Source organism: Camelus ferus, chromosome X (assembly GCF_009834535.1).
Source record: "Camelus ferus isolate YT-003-E chromosome X, BCGSAC_Cfer_1.0, whole genome shotgun sequence".
Lineage (NCBI taxonomy): Eukaryota > Metazoa > Chordata > Mammalia > Artiodactyla > Camelidae > Camelus > Camelus ferus.
In genome coordinates, this window is record NC_045732.1 from 55,154,664 (window position 1) to 55,174,284 (window position 19,621).

Consider the following 19,621-nt stretch of genomic DNA (forward strand, 5'->3'; position numbering starts at 1 on the left):
AGGCTTACGAGATGTCACAGATGGGAGGAAGAAGTTATTACGATTGAAAGGATGTTGGTACTGATCATGGAGGCAGGTCTTTAATAGATCAACAGGTCAATGAGTAGACTGGGTAGGGGTAAGAGAATGAAAGAGCTAGAAGGATGGAGCAGTAAACCCATGACCTGACTCAAATGGGCCCACTACCACAGCCCAGTCATCTGACCACAAGACAGGTCACTCTCCAACTCCCCAAATTGATTATTTTATATCTTTCTTTGAGCTTTGACCCATTCCCCTTTCTTACCCCCATTCTCAGGAGATGATCCCATTTCGTAATTTAAAGAGTAAATAGAACCCATTAGATGAGAATTCACAAGCCTACCAATGGTCTTGCATTCATATTCTTACTTCAAGGGGTCTCACATCCCATCCAAGGGCAATGTTCTTACTGTGATAAATCCCGTCCTCGCCAGCCTGTACCTGGACCTTGCTGCATCAATTATCTTCCTTTTATCCTGGGTATCTTCAACCTCACCCTCTATACTGGCTCCATCTAATGAGCTTAAATATACACTAAACTTTTTTAAAAAAAGAAAGAAAAGAAAATCCCTCTATGGAAGTCATGAGAATGTGCCTCATGGACCTCTAACCGAGGGTCCAAGCTACTGTGCTCTGAAATCCATCCCAGCCTTTAGCCTGGAGGCTATGCTTCCCCCAGGCTGCTCCTAGCTTATGCCAGAAAGAGGGATACTAACGTGAATTCATTTCTGAGAGTCATGAGACTATTCTGATAGTAAAGTAAGCCAGAAAGAGAAAGAAAAATACAACATGATTTCACTCATACATGGAATCTAAAAAAAAAAAAAAGGACACAAATGAACTTACTTACAAAACAGAAGCAGACTAATAGACATAGAGAACAAACTTATGGTTACCAGGGAAGGAAGGGGATAGGAAGGGATAAATTGGGAGTTCAACATTTTCAGATACTAACTACCATACATAAAATAGATATACAACAAGTTTCTTCTGTATAGCACAGGAACTGTATTTGATATCTTGTAGTAACCTATAACGGAAAAGAATATGAAAAGGAATATATGTATGTACATGTGTGACTGAAACATGATGCTGTACATCAGAAGTTGACATAACATTGTAAACTGACTATACTTCAATTAAAAAAACAGTATGGTACTGGCACAAAAAGAGATACATAGATTAGTGGAATAGAATAGAGAGCCCAGAAATAAACCCACACTTATATGGTCAATTAATCTACAACAAATGAGGCAAGAATATGTAACAAAGAAAAGAAAGCCTCTACAACAAGTGGTGTTGGGAAAACTGGACAGCTACATGCAAAAGAATCAAACTGCACTACTTTCTCACATCATATAAAAAATAAACTCAAAATGGATTAAGGACTTGAATGAAGACCTAAAACCATAAAACTGGTAGAAGAAAATTTAGGCAGTATGCTCTTTGACATCACTATTAGAAACATATTTTTGGATAAGTCTCCTCAAGGCAAGGAAATAAAAAGCAAAATAAACAAATGAAACTATATCAAATTAAAATCTTTTGCACAGCAAAGGAAACTATCAACAAAACGAAAAGGCAGCTTACTGAATGGGAGAATATATTTGGAACAATACATCCGATAATTGGTAGTATCCAAAATGTACAAACAAATCCTACAACACAACATAAAAAAAAGAAACCCAAACAAACCAATCTAGCAATTCAACTCCTGGGTATATATTTTTAAAAAATCAATTGAAAAGATACATACACCACAATGTTCATAGCAGCGTTATTTACAATTGCCAAGATATGGAAACAACATAAATGTCCATCACCAGATGAATGGATAAAGGAGATGTAGTGTATATATATATACATATACATATATAATGGAATACTACTCAGCTATAAGAAATAAAATTTTGCCATTTGCAGCAACATAGATGGATTTGGAAGTCATTATGCTAAGTGAAGTAAGTCAGCAAGAGAAAGACAAATACTGTATGATATCAGAACAAAGTGTCTAAATAAGGCTGGTCCTGAAAGAGTTCCTGGATAGTTGAATGTTTTGTGTGATATGCCACATAGCCCAGAATAGCAACAGGCTTCAGGTTGTTGAAAGCCTTTGGGTTCAGATTCTGTGTAGTAGCACTCCTATAGGTGCTTAATACCACATGAAAGCAGGGTCTACCTGGCTCCTATGATTTTAAGCAAAAATATGTAGTGGGTGTTGAACATCAGTCTCTTCATGATGAAGCTGGCATAAGAGCACAGTCTGTGCAGTTAGCAACTTCGTCTGTATGCACTGAAGAGTTCCCAAATTGTCAGAAGCTTCTACTATAAGTGCTAGTCAGAGCAGGAAAAGATCTAGGATAGTCAATGACATAGTTTATATACTGGAGATAATACAGCATAGTGGTTTACAGCCCTGACAACTCTGTAGTCAGCCTCTGCATTAAAATTTTAGCTTCTCCACTTACTAGTTATGGGATGGTGGGCAAGGGACTTAACTTCTATGCTTTTGGCACTTTAAGGAACAAATATCATGTTTCAACTTGATTATAACTTACTTAGCTGATTTTTCCAAACTTTGCATGTATACATATATAATTTACTCTTTTCAATCTTGTCTAACCCTCTGGTGTATGGCACCTGGAATTCCTGATTTAACTATGTAATTATGTAATTACAATCAGGTATGTTTTGTTGACTCCTACATCTACCTCACAGTGACAAAAGCAATTTTTAAAATTTTTTTATTGAACTAACAATGTTAGTTTCAGGTATACAGCAAAGTGATTCAGTTACACATATACATACATATATTTTTTTTCTTTTCAGATTCTTTTCCATTATATGTTATTACAAGAAATTGAATATAGTTTCCATGCTATACAGTACGTCTTTGTTGTTTATCTACTTTATATATAGTAATGTGTGTCTGTTAATCCCCACCCCCTAATTTATCCCTCCATGCTCTTTCCCCTTTGGTAACCATAGTTTGTTTTTAACTGCTTCCTGATAGGCACAAGGGTGATTTTGGTTTGCCTTTCTGACAATGTCAAACAACAGTTATAAGTCCTTATATCTTTTGTTTCTCATGACTGAAAGAGAGAAACAAAAAAATAACACCAATCACAGTGTAGGAGAGTAAGTACCCCTGTGGATACGTTCTCCTCAATGAGGAGAGAATATTTTTACTGAACTCTTAAGGAATAAAATATTCCACTTTATATTACTTTTGTAACTAAGAGTTTCTAGCTAAGATTATTTTTAAGATTACACACAATAGCTCTTGTTGGAGTTATCCTTGAAATGTCTACAACTTTATGGCTTTGTACACAATGTTATTCATGCTGTTTTCTAAAGGAATATTCCTCTTTTTTTTTAACAGTTTCAGATAAATTTTCTATTTTTCCTCTATTGTTAAGCCTTTATCTTAATAGATGTTTTGAGCTCATTGTATATTTAGTTATGATCAGTCTACATAGTATACTTCAAGGTTTATGCTTTCATATCATCTGGTTGAGATACCTTTACAGTAAAAATATTTTATCATAAGAATTATCCCATGTCCTTTCCCACAAAGTTTGTGTTGTGATACTTGTAATTTAACGACTTGGTAGGATTGGGTGCGTGCTTGGCTAGGAGTTTTATTAGACTGAAAAAGGGGTAGTATTTTGAGTAAGGCAGAAAAGAAAATTTCAAGGAGGTCACCTAAAACCAAGAGAAACAGACAGATATGATACGGCCAGAGAGAAAAAAAAAAGAGGTCAAGTTTTTAGTTTTCTCCTCTGCAAAATGAAGAAGTTAGACTAGATGACCTCTCAGTTCCCTTCCAGCCAGTTGCATCATCCAAATCCTGCAGGGTGAGCCAAGATACGGAACCTAGGTCCAGAAAGTGGATCAGATCTAGGAGGACAATTAGCAGAGATCAGAAACCCAGGCTTGCTGACTGGGGAACAAAAATCCTAGACCAAAAAAATCAGGGCCACGAAAAGTTACTATCTAATTATAGGATCTGAGTGATACTCACAGGGAGTTAGCAACAAAAGAGTCACTTGATACTGAGCCAAATACTTTTTTAGGCAGTAACTTCCTGAGTCCTGCCCAGGGTCATTCAGAACAGTTTTCAACATAGGTGCAGACTTGAATCTATAGACATAAAAGTAGGAGTGACTGCCTAAAGTAATGGAGTAGAGGAGCAGGGGATAAAAACAATTTGAGATAAAGACCATCATAGCAAAAATCTGTGTCAGGGATTGGGGTTGAGTTCAAAAGGAAAATTCCTACTTAAAAATTATATCCTGAATGAATTATGCAAAGCCTGCAAAATTACTAGATATTATTTCTAGAAAGAAAACAATTTACTTTCTTTTAGCAATAACATTCTATTGAAATATATTACAAGATGTTTTACATTTTAATGTTCTTGAAACAAAGCTGCATCCAATTTTGTAGTAGGCCATTTTGAGAGGATTTGAAAAGCTTGGAGCTTTCAACATTAGTAAAGAAATCAGAGCATGTTTCGTCTTTTCAAAAAGTTCTTGAAACTCTGAAGTCCTGATAAACTTCTCAGGATTTCCCTTCTGTGTTATGTCAAATAAAGGTCCAGTTATGGTCTCTAAATGAAAGTCAAAATCTATGTTAGTCAGAAGGCTGTAATTTACAGAATTGTTTTCCTTTTAAGAAAACTGACAGTTGGCAATAGTGTTTCCAAACACATGACTGGAGAATATGTTAAGATTTCTGATAGAAACCCCAAATTTTAACAGTTTAGTATCTGATTAGGTAGATCCATTTGAAATCAGCTATAACACATGTATATCACCTGTTTTTGAACCACACAACTAAAATGAAGTATTATACTATATATTAAATTACTTTCTTGCTTAGGGCTCCTTGAAACAACACCACGTCTCACTGGTGAACTCATTACTGATATTGTGGTGCTCCCTTGGTAGCTGTAGTATATTTGTAGTCTAGTATTTCACCAGAGCTTTAGCTGAACAGATAATCAGATCTGTCACTACATTAACCTTATGATATTTTCCCTGTCAACATTGAAAAACCGTGTTTCAGACCTAGAGGAAAAGAATATATTCTAAAGTATTAGGAATGAAGAAGGATTTGTACACTTTTATGTCCCTGGAAATAGAGGATAAAAGGAGGCATGAATCATAGTTGGGAGTATACTGCCTACTGCTTTCAGATTACACAATGAAAATGAAGTGTTCTTTATGGAAATGATAACGCTGGAGATGGGGGAGAGAGATATTGATGGATTATATAGTAATGCTGATGTTTTTCTTGCCTTCCTTTGTAGCTTTACATCTCTTAATAACACTAATGGCTAAAAGCTAAGTGCTTACTATGTGTCAGGCACAATGCTAAATGTTTTATTTTGTGTCACCACTTCACAGATAAGGAAACTTGAGCATCGAAAAGTTAAGTCAATTCTCCAATGTCATAGCCCTAAGTAGCTAAGGAAGGCCTTGAATTCATATCTAACTCTAATGTCAGTGCTCTTAACTACTGTATTAGTTTCCTGTGGTTGCTGTAACAAATTAATACAAATTGGGTAACTTAAAACAATAGATATTTATTCTCTGACAGATATGGAATGTAAAACCCTGAATTCAAAGTGTCAGCACTGTGGCTCTCCCTCCAGAGGTTCTAGGAGAGAATCCGCTCTTTACCTCTTCCAGCTTCTGATGGCTTTGATGTTCCTTGACTGGTGACTCCATCACTCCAATCTCCACCTCTATTTTCACATCATCTTCTCCTCTGTGTGTCTCTGTTTCCTCTTTTGTCTCTTAAAAGACAAGCAAGATCTTTATCTTAATCACATCTTTTGCCATGTAAGTAATGTTCACAAGTTCCAGGGATTAGAGACATATCTTCTGGGGAGCCAGCATTTAACCCACTACAACTACTATGATACACTTTCTCGTAAACAGTTTATTTTGTTCTCAAACATTGACTTTTTAGGAGGCATTGTTAATTTCATAACCATATCCTCCTTATCTTTGCTAACAAGATCCCAGTTGTGTTTGGGACATCTAAGTTTGTCCCTATGTTTTTTTCAGCCTCTCTTGAAGCTGTTTCTGACCAATGAAATTGAAAGGGGAGAATGATGGGGGAGAGTTCTGGGAGAGTTTTTGCCTTCCCGATTTAAGAGCAAGTGGACTTCCCTACTCCTATCTAAGCAATTCCACTCCTGAGTATTTATCTAAGAAAAAGGAAGACTTATGTTCACACAAAAACCTATACATGAATGGAAGCTCTATTTGTAATAGTCAAAAACTGGGGGGGGGGGAATCAAATGTCCTTCAACTGGTGAATAGATAAACCATGATACATCTATATTAAAAGGAATGAACTACTGATACATGCAACAACCTGCATGAATCGCCAAAGAATTATGCATGAAAAGAGCCAATTCCAAAATTTTCCAAACTGTATGATTCCATTTTTATAACATTTTTGAAATGACTACCTTTTAGAAATAGAGGACAGATTAGCAGTTGTCAGGGACTGGGTTGCAAGAGGTAGAAGAGAGTTTGCTGTGGTTATAAAGAGCAACAAGAGGGATCCTTGAGGTGAAGGAATTGTTCTATATCTCGACAGTGGTGATGGATACAAGAACCTACACATATGATAATATTGCATAGAACTAAATTCACACACACACACACACACACACACACACATATGAATACAAATAAAACTGGGGAAACGTGAATAGGATCAATGAACTCTGCTAGTGAATGTCAATATCTCGGTTGCTATATTGTACTATATATAGCTTTGCTAGATTTTACCATTGGGGGAAACTGGGTAAAGGGTACGTGGATTATTTCTGTATTAAGTCTTACAACTACATGTGAATCTACACTATCCCAATAAAAATTTCAATATAAAACTTAATGTGCTAAGGGATACAACAGGAGGAAGTATCTAAATCTACCTTGGATGTGGGGAAGGGTAAGACTTCAGACTGAAAGAGATATCTAAGCTGAATCTTGAAAAATGAGTAGGGGCACTCCAGGTAGATGAGGAATGGATATAGGGGATATTCCAAGCAGAGGGACTAGAAGGCAAAGAAATCTGAGAGAGCATGCCAGACCAAGGGAGCTGCAAGTATGGCTGCAGCATGAAGAGTATGTGCAGGAGATATCTCTTTTCCTGAAATGTTCACCTTCAGTAGCAGTCAAAAGGGATCTTTGGAATTTAACACTATGATACATAAGAATCAAAAGGGAACCCTGGAACTCCTTGTTCTCCAGGAGTAAGGTCTCCACCTTTTTATTACGTAAAAGAAGAATTGGCCTCAAGTCTCTCTGTGCTGTTTGCAAGATCCCTATCTCTCTCTCCCTCACCTCCAACGATCACAGCCTCAACATCAATTAACTGCTTTTAGATCATGAGGATCATCTTATTACACCCTTTATCTCTGTTTACTTCAGTCACTGAAAGAAGTCCAGAGATCCCAAATCCCTAGACTCTAATCTGCATACAACTTTGCATATTCTCCTTTTACCCCTTTTCCCAATCCCTCACAACCTCCTGAATTTCTTCTACAGTGTCTACTAGAACTTACAGTCCATTACCAGAAAACTCTATATCCTCAACCTCTTTTCTGAACATTCCTTTTACCTTCTTGATCTAGGAACTCTAGCTCTCCTAGGAAGACACTGCTTCCCCTAAAGTCCTATCAAGTGGCAGTTGTTTTCTTTCCCATACCCCCCAAATCAATGATCCTAGAGATGGGTTAGATGTCCTACTTACAACTCATTGTCATTCCAGGCCATTTACTCTCCCTCTTCCCTAAATACTATCCAGCTTTGAATTTCAGATCATTCATTCATCCACTTATTAATTCATATAATAATTATTGAGCATCCTATAGGCCAGGCATTATTCTAAGACCTGAGAATACAATGATAGAAAATACAGACCAAAATTCCTGCCCATATGGAGCTTATAGTTTCTGCCTCTTCTTATTGAGTTATACTACCCATCCTTTGAGGAGTTTAGCTTCTGACCCACTGTCATAATACTCAATAATGTCAATAGCTATATTAATGAATTTTCCAATCTCTTGTCCCCTCTCCTTGATTTCCTCTCTTCTAGGGATCTTGTCCCCCACTCCACCATAGCCACTTACTCCCCTAGTCTTTCCCTAGCCCTAGTCATTACCCTCTTCATAATCTCAAATTTTTAAACATTCTATTATCTGATCAGCACCTCCTATCCCTCTAGCACGCTCCTTCTTACAGCACCTTGACTTCTTTAAATCTTTAACCTTCACAGGATATGCACTCCTTTGACCCTATCAGCTTTTCAATATTCCTCATCGTTCCCATGCCCTCACTTTCCCCTTTACCTAATTCAAATTCCCTGGTTCATCATCATAATCATTTCCTCACCTATACCCTTAATATTCTTGCTCTTTTCTTGCTTGTACTCATCTTCCAAACCCAATTCTGGTTAAATACAGTTCTTCACTTACTTTTACCTGCATCCATACAGCTGTAAATTGCTTGAGAAAAGCACACAACCACATTCACTTATCTTATGTCAAATTCTTTATCAGGAACCTCATCTGTGCTCTTAGTATTACCTGGAAATCATCTTAAATTTCCTTAGTACAATCATGTTTTCACTCTCCTAGATGTCTATTTCATATCTTCTTCTCCTCAAATCTCCAATACTTCTTCACTTTAGCTGATGACCTTCCTTCTTATTTCAACGAGAAAATTGAAGCAATCAAAATAAAATTTCCAACTATACACTAGTATAACCTTATCAGGAATGAGGGGAAGTTTCTTATTTTAGAATTATTTCTGCTAATTCCAGGAATGCCTAATGAATTCATAGATCTAAGCAAAAATCATCAATTGCTGCTAATAACTTAAGAGAGGCAATTGGACATTATGTGTTTCCTGATGGTGGTATATAATGCCATCTATGAAATATTCGTGCAAAAACTTGAACCCAAATCTCATTAAGCCTCAAGAATGCAAATTACAGAGAACAGAAGAACATGTTAGACGTCACCATGAGGATGTATACAGAAAAATCTAGACTGCGGGAAAGTCTATAGGACAAATAATTCAGTTTTTTCAACAAATAAATTGGAGAAAGTAAATGGAAAGAGAATCTATACATTAAAAGGGACTTAAGACACACATTGACCAATTGCAATGCATGGACCTTATTTGGATCCTGTTTCAAACACTGCTAGAGGACAATTGGGGAATTTTGAACACTGACTGGATACTTCATGATATTAAGGAGTTATTATTAATCTTTTAATTGTGGTAATGTGGTTATATTTTTAAGTCATCTTTTAGAGACATATAATAAAATATGGTTCATAAATCATAAATATTTATGGTTCATATGGTACATATTATTGAAACATTTATGGTAATAATATGACATATGGGATTGATGGGATTTCTTTCAAAGTAATCTGGGGAAAGGAGAGAGTGTAGGTGAGGCTGTAGGAAAAGAAAGAAAAGTGATGAACAGATAATTACTAAAGCTGAGTGATAGCAACATGGAGGTTCATTATCCTATTTTTTTTTTACCTTTGTATATGTTTGAACCTTTCCATAATGAAGAGTTTTTCAAAAGAGATATTTTCCACAAGCAATCAGAAAATAACTTTCTACTGACCTACCTGCAACAATGCACACATATTCTGCTTCCCTCTTGCCACTATTCATACTCCATGGTAAGGTGAACTCATTTATTTGTACACTAGGACCCATGCCCTGTCACCTATTCAAAGATGTCATTCCAGTAATTCTCCTTTTTCTCACCTGCATCATGAATTTCCCCTCTCTACTGGATCAGCCCCAATCAGCATATAAACATGCTATAATTTCTCACATTAAAGAAGAAAGTCCTCTTTAGACACCCTGTATCACCCTCCAGCTATTGCCATATTTTTCTGCTCCATTTACAGTAAAACTCCTCAAAAGCGTTTTCTACATTCGTAGTTTCCAATTCCTCCCATCCTATTCTCTCTAGAAGCCATTCCAACTAGGCTTTTACTCCTATGCTTCACTGGAAAGTCTCTTGTTAAGGTCACTAATAACCTCAATGTTGTTAAATCCAGTGGTCAATTTTCAGTCCCCACCTTAGTTGAACTATTACTAGCATTTGATGTAGTTGATCACTCCCTTCTCAAAACACTTTCTTCACTTAGCTTCTAAAACAACGTACTCTACTGGTTTTCCTCCTTCCTTGCTATTCTCTCCTTCTCAGACTCCTTTGCTAGTTCATTCTCACTTTTCTCATCTCCAAGCAATTCACTTCTCTAGAGTTTAGTCATTCCCTTTTTTATCTATACTCTTTCTTGATCATCTGTAAATTCTATATTTCTATCCTGGACTTTCCCCCTGAAATCCACAATACATTTGGATTTTTAACAGGCATTACAAGCTTAACAGGTCCATAACTGAACTCTTTCCTTTACACAGACTTCTCCCATTTCAGTTAGTAGCAACTCCATCCTTCCAGTTATTCAGGCTGAAAACTTTGCGATCATCCTTGACTTCTCTCTTACTCTCTGCCCCACATCCAATCTATCAGTGAAACATATTAGGTCTACCTTAAAAATATATGTAGAATCTAACCATTTCTTACCACCCACTGGTACCACCATGGTCAAAGCCATCATTATCTGTCATATGGATTGCTGTAATTACTTCCTAAATGATCTCCTGGCTTCATTCTTTGCACTGCCATAGTCTACTCTCAACACAGCAGGCAGAATGATAAATTATATGTCAAATCATGTCACTTCCATAGTCAAAACCCCCTATTAGGTTTACATTTCCCACAGAGAAAAAGTCAGTCATTATAATGAAAAAATGACCATGATCTGATCCACCTTTATCTCTCTGATTCCAACTGCATTGTCTTCCTCACAATTGAGTGATACACTAGCCAAATTCCTGTCTCAGGACCTTTACATTTGCTGTTCCCTCTGCTTCCAGTGTTCTCCCAGATATGTATCTAACTCAGAGTTCCTTCATCTTTTTCAGATATTTGCTTAAATAATATATTCTTAGTGAGGTTTTCCCTGAGCACTCTATTTTAAATTACAAACCATCCTCCAAACCGTCATCCTTCTTCCCTGCTTCACTGCTATCACACTATATATTTTATTAAGTCATTTGTTTACCTTTTATCCCTCTCCCTCCTCAATAGAATGAAAGCAATATGAAATCATGGCTTTTTGTCTTTTTTGTTCACTGATGTACTCTCAGTTCCTAGAACAGTGTCTGGCATATAGTAGGTACTAAATAAACATTTTTTGCATTAATCAGTGAATGAATATAGAGAACTAGGCTGGAGCTATATCACACTAACAGGAATGACATATTCATGAAGTATAATAGGCACTATGCCTAGGACCCATGATAACTTTAAAGGTCATTAAAATGTTTTAACTTTATTTTAAAATCAGAAGCAATAGAGAAATATAATAATAATGAACATATAATAATGAATCCAGCCTGAATTATATTAGTTCTTATAACAACTCAGTTACAAAATGTAATTTTTAATATATCCTTATAGAGGAAAGCAAAAGTGCCTAGGGCTCATGAAAGTCATGATGTGGTCTTTCACACCAGGTTTTATAGTCCTGGTTAAGGAGTTGAACTTTATCTTATAGAATAAAGGGGAACCATTGAAGGATTTAAATAAGATGGAAGAATGATCAGATATTCATTTTTAAAAGATCTATTTTATGGATGTGAAAATGATAGACTGACGGAAGGTGGGCAGACCTGTTAGGACATTATTGCAGTAATCCAGGTGAGAGATGATGAAAGCCTGGAAAATGGATAAAGAATACCAAAAAAGTACTTAGAAAGTTGAATCAATAGGATCTTTCAGTGACTTCTCATTGTGTATAAAAAAAAAAATACAAACATATTACAAGACCCTGAATCATCTGAGCTCTATGTGCTTTCAACTTCATCTTGCATTTCTCTCACCCTCACCTACCATGATCCAGCCACATTGGCCTTCTTTTAATTTATTAAATACATAAAGATTATTTTCTGGCCTCGGGGCCCTCACATATGCTTGTTCTCTCTTCGTGTTGTTCTTTCCCCAACTCTTCTTCTGACTAAAATTTTCTCAAACTCTAAGTGTCAGCCTAAATATCACTTTCAAGAAGGGGCTTTATTTACCTGAGCACTCACTCCTTTTCCTATACAGGAGTTTCCACAATTTGTATGTATTTATTTGGTAGTTTATTTTGTTTATTATCTGTACCCCTCAACTAGAAAGTAAGGTCCAAAAGGCAGAGACTCACTAGACAAATGACTGGCACATAGTAGGCCCTCAAAAAACTGAGTGAATGAATGATTTGATGGCATTTGGTTTGTGTCCAGTTTTTGGCTATTTTGAATAATGCTGCTACAAATGCTGCTATGTTCTTGTATATATTTTTGTTGTTGTTGTTGTTGTGCTTATGTATGCATATTTGATGGATATATATCCAGGAGAAGAATTGCTAGGTATCAGGGTATGCATATGTTCAGCTTTAGTACATACTGCCAAAGTGTTTTCCAAGGTGGTTGTAACATTATGGAATATAGCATTTCAATAGTCACAAGCTGTCTAAATTTACTTGGTTTGAGGTGAGATGGATTCCTACTATAGGAATTCAGGAAATTATACGGGTATTTCAATGGTGTGCTAGAGCTGTATATACTGACTCACTAAAGCCAACTGCATACATCCCTTTCCAAGTCCTCATTCAATGATGTCACATTGGTAGTCTAGAATTGTCCATGGTGGGAGTATTTACATCATGGAAATCAGGACATACCATCAATAAAGGTTCTCATCTTCCCTCAGACTGTTGACCAGCATACCACTGCACTATTCTAAAGCAAAAAGACAAAATTTAAGCAGGTGCGTGACCATTCACAGATATTTAGCCTTGAATAAATCATTTCAGATTTCCAGCAGAGAATTTAGTGAAGGGGTATATTCAAACTGTTCTGTTAATAAAGACAATAATAAGATTAATAAAATAGCTAACATTTACTGAGTCTTTACTATGTACCAAGCATTGGACGACGTTTATAAAAATTCCCTCTTTCAGTTCTCACATCAATTTTCTTGACCCTGTGAGGTAAAGTACCCTTTAAACCTCCATTCTGCAAATGAGGAAATTGAGGCACAGAGTTTTAAAATTTTGTACATGGTCCCTAAAGTGGTAAGTGGTCCGTATGAATTCATTCCTTCTTTGACTTTAATATTAGATCCTTATAAGCATGTAACCTCCATGAAGGCAGAGAGACTGTTTTGTTCATATCTCTATTGCCAGTGTCTAGAAGTGTCTGATGTTAAATCTTTATTGAATAAATGGGTGAATGAATGTGTGAATAACACTTGACTGAATGAATGACAAATACTGGGCCTCTATGCTTCAGGTCTTTAAAGCCTTAACTTATTAATCCAAGGGTTGTCCCTAGTCATTATATTTACTTTTTCTCATCTAATTATGTCTTGAATCAATTCTAACCAGGCTTTTGTCCCCACCACTTTCACAAAAGATGTTTGGTCAAGATCACCAACAACTTTCACATTGCTAAATCCAATCATCAATTATTAGCTGTCATCATACTCAAAGTGTCTGTCAAGAGCATTTAATACAGCTGAGCATTCCTTGCATATTTTGATAAAACTTTTTATAAAAATTATTTTTGAATACATTTTAAACAATTGAAAATGTTTACTTTCAAACTTCTGCTTCTAGGTAAGATGGAGTAAATACATGTTTCCCTTTACCTCCTACTGAATTCAAATATAAAATGTGAGCAGACTGCATGGAAAGCTGTTTGAGAACTGTGAAAAGTAAACAGTAGCAGGAAGATCAGGGGAGAAAATCAGAATTCAAAGTACCACTGAATCAGTGGTTAACTGATCTTTTTTCGCCCCTCCAGTATTACCTAGCATGAACTTGATGTAACCTGAAACCCAAAAGTGAGCACTAGGGGTGCAGAGGTAGAGAGCTATAAGAAATCCACTAGTTCTAGCTGGAGGAGAGAAAAAAAATAATTCCTAAAACTCAAAGAGAGTAAGGTAAAATGCCATTTGTTTTCTTCTCTCTCTCTCATTTTCTTCATTATTCATTGACTTAAGTCATTGTCGGTTAAAACAAAAATATCCACATACTCCATGGGATATAAACAAGATCCAGAGACTCAATGTATTACTCAAAATTCACAGGACACAAATCAAATTATTTAGCATATGAAGATCCATGAAAATCTCAATTTATATGGGAAAAGACAAAGTATGCTAATGATGAGATTATGAGATGTTGGAATTACCTAACAAGGACTTTAAAGCATTTATGACAAAAATGTTCAAATAAGCTATCATAACACTCTTGAATCAAATATTAAAATAGAGTATCAGCAAAGAAATAGAATATACAAAGAAAAACCAAATAGAAATTTTAGAACTAAAAAATACAATAATCAAAAAAATTAAAAACCCACAAAACCTCAGTTTCTGGATTCAATAGCAGAATAGAGATGACAGAGGAAGGAGTCAGTGAACTTGAATTTAGACCAGTAGAAATTATCCAATCTTAACAACAAAAAGGAAAAAGATTGGGAAAAAATGGACAAAGCCTTAGGGATCTGTGGGACAACAACAAAATGTCTAAACTTCATATAATCAAAGTCTCAAAATGACTAAAAAAAGATGATGGTGCTGAAAGAGTATTCAAAGAAATAACAGCTGAAAATGTTCCAAATTTGGCAAATTATCTGGTATAAAATATAAAAATAAAAAGAAACTGAGTGGACCCCAAACAGGACAAACCCAAAGAAATCTAAGCCCAGACACACTATTATCAAACTTATTAAAGCTAAACACAAATAAAAATTGGAAACTAAAATCTGAAAAAAATCACAATAGTTATCCCCCAAATTAAATACTTAGGTATAAATCTAACAAAACATGTATAGAAACTGAATCCTGAAAACTACAAAATGCTGATGAAATAACCCAAGAATACATAAATAAATGAACATACTGTGTTATATGAATTAGAAGAGTTGATATAGTAAAGATGTCTATTTTCCTCAGAGATCTACAGATTCACACAACAGCAGTGAAAATCTCAGCAAATTTTTTTTACAAATATAGACAAGTTGATATTAACAGAAAGGAGAATAGCTAATACCATTTTGAAAAAGAAAAAGTTGGAAAAATTACGCTACCCTATTTTAGGACATACTGAAAAAGCTAAAGTAATCAGGTCGGTGTGATATTGGTGAAGGGCTAGACACACACAGGTCTATGGAACCTAATAAATAGGACAGATATAGACCTACATAAATATGGCCATTTGATTTTTTACAAACATGCAAAATCTCATTGGAGAAATGATAGTCTTTTAAACAAATGTTGGAAAGTTTGGTCATCTATAAGCATAAAAATGAACCACAGCCTAAATCTCACACTTTATGCAAAGACTAACTCAGAATAGATCACAGATGTAAATGTAAGGCCTACACAACAAACAATTTAGGAAAAAACAAAGGAGAACATGTTTGTGAGCTGAAACTAAGCAAATAATTCTTAGAATCCACACCAAAATGCAATCTATACAAGAAAAAAAACGATAAGGTTGGACTTCGTCGAAATTAAAAACTGTTCTGCCAAAGACACTGTAAAGAAAACATCAGGTGAAAATGGATAAAAAATAACTGCAAATCACGTATCTGATAAAGGACTTGTATCCACAATATATATTTTTAAAACTATGAAATTCAACAATAAGGAAACAACCACATTAAAAGACGGGCAAAGAACTTGAAAAGACACTTCACCAAAGTGGTTATGGCAAATGAGCACATGGAAAGGTGTTTAACAACACTAGCTATCAGACAAATGCAAATGAAAACCACAATGAGATATCACTACACAACTATTAGACCAGCTGAAATAAAAAAAAAAATAGTGATAGTATTAAATGTTGGCGAGGATGGGGAGAAACTGATTAAAGGGTTCAAGTAATGACAATCTGAACTCCTTTATAAAGTTTTCCATCAGTCTTTCATCTAATGTTTCATCCAATGATGATCCTTGCTTGGATCTGTTACTTCTTTAAAAGTTGTAAAATGGCGATTTCCTACGTTTATTCCTATGTTTCTTCTAAAGTTATTAATTGTATTTCTTGTGAAAAAAAAGAACTTTCCTTCAACAACCTAGGGTTATTTGGTTGTCCTGAAATAGTTTGTACAGGAAAAGCAGTATAAAACACTGAGTTAATTTCTTTTAATTGCCAATTGTCAGAGTAAGGAGTTGAATTCTTATTTACTTTAAATGGTATCCAGTGAGGCTTTTCTTTGGCAGAGGTTGGGGAAGGCACTATTTCTCTCTCTTTCATTAAGTATCCTTAATAAATTCATTATTTTTTTTACATATTCAATGTGCTTCAGTCACTTAGTAATCACGAAGTTACTATTATTTGTTGATGCTCTTGGGTACTTTTGACACGATCCCATTAATCTTTGATGGTTTTCTTGCTCACCGACACAACAATATAACACAATTTCATCTTATTCATTTCCTATCTCAAACCTGGGATTAGCTATTATCCCCAAAGAGTCTTGATGCTTTTTCTGTAGAATAGAATTTAAAGATCTTTTGTGCATCCTTTTGTATTTTTTGTATTACAGACTAAAGGAAAAATATATGTACTCAATGTTGATTTAAACTAGTGTTATTACAATGTTACTTAAATATAAATAAACACCTTAGGTTTATGGTGTTTATACAATTACAAAACCAAAATAATAAACAACAAAACTAGTAAACTAACAGCATTAATTTGATGTAATGCATTATATTGTTTTGTTGAAACTAGATTACATTTCACGACGTGAATATGACTCCACAATGGCATATTGAGTGCAGCTTAATCTTATTGTATGCCATGGGATGACTCACTTCCCCCACCACTTTATTCCAACTATCAAGAAATTGTATCATGTACAGCACATCTGGTATAGGACAATATAACTTACAAAGTCTGACTCCTTCACATCATATCAACCCCAAACAATTAAAGCAGTACTATCTGGTGTTGATGTGCTTGTAAATACAAATACAAATGTGAGTGTTGATAATGTATGATAGTGTTCAGTTACAAGGTGGTCTTCTAGATGGTCCTGAATATGATTACGTTAATTTATTTTAGATTCTTTCCTTGGGAGATAGTCAGGTGACAGTTAAAGCAAAAAGACTAAATTTTCACAGAAGAGGCTGAGGTTGAAGGGAATCTAGCTGAGGACAAGCTGTGACTCCAGAAGCGTATGAGGAAGAAGAGACAGCAATATGTTGTTTCTAAATGTACCACAGCAAAACACTATTAGGTAGCCAAGATTACTATGGGAAATAGAGGGAGTGAAGGAAGCAAGCCACAAAACAAAGCAAGCTACAAATGACAAAGAGCTTACAGCACCTAACTAACATTATTGGTCTTGGGGTGAATATGAAACTGCAAAAAGCTGAACCATGAATATAAAAGCAACACTTATTATTTAAAATAATAGCACAAACAGCCATCCTTAACATAGCATTCAATTTACCCTTCAAATAAATATTGACCAAACATCTAAAAGATGTACATTGGATGGTCTTCCACATTGATGGAAGTCCCACAGGTCTCCTTCTCTCCTTGCATGAATGTTATCCTTGACTTCTAGTGGGAACTGAAAGCAATGTTTAAGTAGGGGAATGAGATGTCAGTTTTGTTTGTTTTGTTAGGCAAGTGATCTCTGCAGTGGTGTAGACTCTATAATGGAAAAGACATCAAGTGGAGTAAAGAGACACTTGTAGCTGAGAAATGAGTCAGGAGGCTACTGCACAGTCCTGTTTGTTGAGGGCCTCAACTGAAGTGAAAACGGAGTGGGGAGGCTTGATTTGAGATAATTTTCTGATTTGGTGGTTTCTGATTTCAAGATTTGATGAGCAAATGGACAGAGATAAACAAGTGAGGAAGGTGCTGCCGTAATCCAGGTAAGAAAGGATATGAACCTGAACAAGGTAATGATATTAGGAATGGAAAATTGGATAAATTCCACTGATATTACGGAAGTAGAAGTCTCAGGACATTTTCATGATCCAGATGTTTGGAGAAAGAAGAAGGAGCAAGATTGACCTTCAGGTTTTAAAAATTATCTACCACAATGTATGTTCACAAAGGTTATTGATGCAAAAATCCCACATCTTTCTTGGATTCTTCCATCAGTGTCCTATCGGAATTGCCGCTGAGAGAAGCCCTTTCAAACAGTATTTACCAGGGTATCCAATATAGAAAACACACCATGTCTGGGAATACACTCATAAAAATACCTTTCTTCATCTGGAGGGAAAATAAAAGTGTAAACAAATAATACGTTCAGGGGTCAGCAAACTGGCACTCAGGCCAAAGCTGGATGACTGCTTATTTTTTTAATGGCCTGAGACTAAGAATGTTTTTTAGGTTTTTAAATAGTTTTTCAAAAACTCAAAGAAGAATAATTTTTATGGCACTTTAAAATCACAAAACCCAAATGTCAGTGCCCATAAATAAAATTCTACTGGAACACAGCCATGCTCATTTATGTACATACTGTCTATGGCTGCTTTGGGGCTACAGCTGCAGACCTGAATAGTTGTGACAGAGACCCTAGAGCCCTCAAAGACTAAAATTGGCTCTGCATACAGTTTGCCGACTCCTGGTCTTCTATAGGCCAGGGCTTTCACACCGTGTTTCCTCTACTGTTCTCAAAACCTCGAGTGGTATATTAGACTATAGAGACCTGGAGAAATTATCTAGCTAATCAAGAACAATAACATCTTTTATTTGTAAAATATTCAATTTAGGCAAAGGTAATGTTACCCTGTTTTTAAAGGATCGTAAACTTTCTCTTTTTAAACACTGCTATTCATTCTAAATGCTTGTAGTACTAGATCTAAATTTTCAGAACATAAGGTCCTTTGCAAATGCAACCTTTTAGTCACATCTCATCACTTTTTTCCCCACCCGTCACCACTGAATTTCTCCGTTCTCCCATTTTGTTCAGCCACAAGCTGAAAGTGGCACATGCAAGAGATATTTAGTATTCACTTCATTTAGGTCCCTTGTCCACCTTTCCCTTCTATGCTCTTCTTCACTTTACTTTCTTCATCAAATTGTCTACCATTACGAAATATAAAAGGAATGAAGGAGGGAAAGAGGAAAACTGCAAAACGCGCAAGGGTTTTACTTGGGGGAGGCATACCTCTCATCTCTCTAGTCAGCCTAATTGGTCAAATCCTCGAGGGTAGGGACGATTTTTTTTAACGTTGTCCAACAGCTATTAGAGGTTCAGTGAGTGGCCATCCAGTCATTGATTTTCCCCCCTCCCCCTCTCCCCCTCCCTCTCCCCTGGGAAACCTGGAAAACAGAAAATCTTCCCACGGAAACTCCTCATGGGCGCGCCAAGATCGAGGTTCGCGCACTGGGACTCGCCCTGCGCTGCAGTCCCCCACTTGGAAGTCCTCGAGGTCTCCCAGCAGAAAC

The 19,621-nt window shown here is 35.9% G+C and overlaps 1 long non-coding RNA gene across 1 annotated transcript; it reads right to left on the minus strand.

Moving 5' to 3' along the window:
• Window positions 1-4,446: 4,446 nt before the first annotated feature.
• Window positions 4,447-19,456, minus strand: LOC116661994. Its single transcript, XR_004317960.1, has 3 exons — window positions 19,341-19,456; window positions 5,709-5,824; window positions 4,447-4,633 (listed from the first exon to the last, which is right to left on the minus strand). It is a non-coding gene; the product is annotated as an uncharacterized LOC116661994 (long non-coding RNA).
• Window positions 19,457-19,621: the final 165 nt, after the last annotated feature.